We start from the raw sequence: 4,138 nt of genomic DNA on the forward strand, positions 1-4,138 counted from the left end.
TAAAAGCAAATGTTGTTTTAATCAATATCGGTAAATGAAATAAGTGCATATTATTTTTATACAATGTAAAAGTTTAAGGAAAATAATTACATAGAAATTACAAAAATTATTGAAAAACCTTAAAAGAAATTAATTTATATACCATATATATGGTATATAAATGATATATAATGGTTAAAAATACATATAAAAGCACCACAACATCAAAGAAAATTTCTATAAACTCAAATAATTTAGAGTTCATTTGTTTCAAATACATTTTTTTTCTTAAAAGTTTCAACCAAAAACAAAGAACATACATATATATCTCGAAAAGACAGATTCTTTCCATATGGGCGAAAGAGATTGCAGACCAAATAGTGAAAGGCGTACGTGAATAAGGCGCGAATTAGCTGTTTATAGCAAAGCAGCTTAACTTTGCAGTTGAGCTGGTTGTATAATTATTTATATTTTTAACGTCTAATCAATGAAATAAATGGAATTGTCTAAGCGGCTTGTTATGATTGCAGTCACGTCATGGCAATTGTTGTTGCTTTTAATGCAAAATGAAGTGAGATGCTAGTGTCAAATTTTCATTTTGTATTGAAAGCAACAACAGAGTGTTGGAAGGCTTTCCTTCGACACCGTATGGTTCGAAGGTCTGATGCACAAACTATGCCACTTCGGCTTCCTTACAACACTCTGTAGTGTTATCCACCAGTTCCTTTCTAATAGATCCTTCGACAGATAAGTTCGAGAATACTTCGTAAAACCGAATACGAACAGCACTACTATAGAATACTATTTGTTTCATAAAAAAATGTTTGAAAACCTTTCTGTTTTTAAAGAATCCTTATTATTCCATTAGCAATATATATTATGGACACATAATTAAGAAAATATTGGAAAAAGTGTACATAACCTTCTTAAAATTTATTATATAAAGAAATATTAGGGGTATTCAGGATGTCTGTGCATCCTTGCAAACTCAAATAATCGAGAACACACGTTGTGCATATTAGTCTTGAAAATATTTAGAACAGATGATGTTTGTTTACATATTTATTTGCTTGTAAAATATAACCCAGATTCGATAATTTGGCATATAATAATTTCCACTAATGCCAAAAACAAGTGAAAAGCAGAATTATAAGAAAAGAAATTGTTTTTGTAAAATCAAATAAATTTGTACATGCAACGATGCACAGACATCTTGAATACACCTATTGTACATTTTTTTTTATAGTTTTATAGTCTGTAAATAAACAGTTTTAAGATGCCTTATTTTAATTTCTGTTTGAAGTCTAGCACTAAATCCATTTTAATTTACATAATCCTAACCTCATATAAGAAAAAATTTTACAACATTTTGTTCTAAAAGCCTAATGTGGAAGTTGTTTGTCCGAATATTATTATGTACAATATACACTATTAAACATGTCATTTCAATATCAAAGAACATATTTATTGCCACCACTGTAAATGACTGTTGTCAAATGACAACTAAAAAACAAATAAAGTAAATGGGAGAAATTACTTAAATTTAAAAGTAAAGTAAATTATTTAACAAGGCACTCCAATATACAGAGGAAGAGCGTCAGATACGTAAACAAATATTAGCACATTACTCAAAGGTGATACCAACAAAATATTTAAATTGTGAAATTATTGAGAAAGTAGGATTATAATATGTAAAAAAGGCACAAAGTTCTAATAGTTGACGTATTGATTGTATAGTGATTTGAAAGATTAATAACCTCCATTACGAATATTGAAACTCCAGCAAGAAAATTCCAGCAATATTAGTCTATAAATTTCATTGTTAACTATAATCGTCAGTTGATTAAGTTTAATTAAGATATTAACAAATAAAAGTGTTAACTGAAATAGGCCAACGATTCTATTGTATTATCTGTTGTTGTTGCTACTGCTGTAACCAAATGCCCATTTCACAGCAAACACACAAAAGGTTGACAAGACTTGGTATATGGAATGAGATGAGGAAGAAAGTATAAAAACACGATGTAGGTACCGGTATGAAAGTTGTATTTAACATGGGTCCAGGTGAAATACCTACACTTGTCTATAGCAGTTTTGTAACTTCAAAATATCTTGATATTATTAATAAATTTAAATTTTGTTATTACTAGAGAGCACCTAGTCTAAGTTTAATAAGAATTAAGCTGTTTTTATATTTTTCACATATATGTAAGTTTTGTGTAATATAGTAAAGTTAGTACCTTTTAGGTAGTAAAAAGATATCGGAAAACATATTCCCTATGAGTTGAATAATATAAAACTTTATTTGAATAATCCGATATTATCCAACATAACATATCTGCTTCAACATAAAAGAGTCTGTCTGTTTTCGAGGGATAAAAATGAGAACATTTGTAAAAATATTCAAAGTCAGTTCTTTATCAATTCAAATACTGAAAAACGGAAGAACTGACAATATGATATATATAAATATTAATATATTTTCTATATTTCACCCTTAAGTTCCTCTGGAATGAATCACATACCATATTTACTTAACATGAACCTCTGCCAAACAAATTGGTGTTATGCGAGTACCACACTGTCTACATATTCTATTATTGAAGTTTTTACTTCATTATAAACTCAATTAATGACCAGCGATAAGAATAATTTCTAAATAAAATGAATAGTTCTGTGTCAATCGCAGAACTATAAGTATAATAGTGTAAAAGTATAATATATGCATATGTTACGGTTATATGAACTCAAATTGAAAATATATAATTTCAATCATTATCACAAAGTATATACCGAATTAGTCTTGTTAAATAATAAAAATAATGTAGCTCATTATTTATTATTTAAATGAATAATAAATGAATACTGAGCACAAATAGTGCTCTAAACAATATAAGAAATAGGTGTGAAAACAGTCTAATGTGTATACTATAAAGATTCTATCTCTTTATATTATTTACCCTCCTTTTTATTCACCTAAGCTACTACCTAGCCACACCTAAGTATCTATATAAAATCATGATTGTAATAATTTCATTAACTAATTAAACTCAAACTAATTTTTAATTAAAAAGAAGTCAATAAAATATTAATTTATACTTATAGGTAATGCTGCTTGTAAATCCTACCAAAGCTGTTACTGTACCATATACAATTTGGAATATCATGACATCACGCGGCTTATTGCTTATTGCTTACAGCTGATTAGGTCTATTAAATTATGCGATATGGAGTCAATGTCGTCACTAAAATACTAGACCTGTCGGATTCTGTATCTGATGTTTTTTTTTCGCATTTCATACGAATTACTAGTGCGATGGATGTTAAAAAACTCATTGATGAAATCGAAATTTATTTGACAAAATGTATGCGATAAAAAGAAGGAAATTATTTTTAATCCATTTAAATGTGGGCTTAAAATTTCGAATTTAGATAAAAAAAGACTTAAATGGAAAGTATTATTAACGGGAAGTTTAACCAAATATGCACCTATCCAAGAAGAAATGTTTATGCAAGGCGAATATATGTTACAACCTCTCTAATGACAAATGAAGAGTGATTGTGAAAATAAAAAAGAACAATTTCATTTACAAAGGAAAAATGTACCTATATTTGTATTTTAAAATTTATATACAATATAAGAATATTTATGTCCCATTTAGATATAACTGAACGACATTACTGAGGATATTTTCTTAATAAAATAGAATACTAGAACAAGGAAAGTCACCAATGTTGCAAATTTTATTGTCCATTAAACTAGGGTTCTATCAATTCTGGAAAATAGTTTCATCGCTTATTATGGATTGTAGAAAATAAAAATCTTTTCTATTATAAAAAGTATAACCGGATGTGAAGCAATTTTTCGTTAAATACATATGGTATTTTGAAGTTATCCTTTAATTTTTAATTGAACACTTTATTTATAAGTTTCTTATAAAATTGAGCGATTCTCCAAAATTAAACGAATGTAGATTTAAAGATAATTACGACGAAAATTACGAAGAAAACTGTTTTGCTAATGCAAAGGTTTTTAAATAGTACCAAATTATAAGAAAAATATTTTGTTTTTAAATTGATTATTAATTATTTTATAATTGAAATCATGACATAACAATTAAAAAATTATAAAATGTAACTGACAGGTTTCGAACAGTAG

General features: G+C 27.3%; 1 long non-coding RNA gene across 2 annotated transcripts; it reads left to right on the top strand.

Moving 5' to 3' along the window:
* The first annotated feature begins 1,479 nt into the window (after positions 1-1,479).
* On the top strand, positions 1,480-3,728 carry LOC119663174. Of its 2 annotated transcripts, XR_005250977.1 has the most exons (3): positions 1,480-1,613; positions 3,085-3,581; positions 3,642-3,728. It is a non-coding gene; the product is annotated as an uncharacterized LOC119663174 (long non-coding RNA). The 2 variants fall into 2 exon arrangements; XR_005250976.1 differs by having other exon boundaries at positions 3,085-3,728.
* Positions 3,729-4,138: the final 410 nt, after the last annotated feature.

Source organism: Teleopsis dalmanni, unplaced genomic scaffold (assembly GCF_002237135.1).
Source record: "Teleopsis dalmanni isolate 2A unplaced genomic scaffold, ASM223713v2 unscaffolded_contig_0189, whole genome shotgun sequence".
NCBI lineage: Eukaryota > Metazoa > Arthropoda > Insecta > Diptera > Diopsidae > Teleopsis > Teleopsis dalmanni.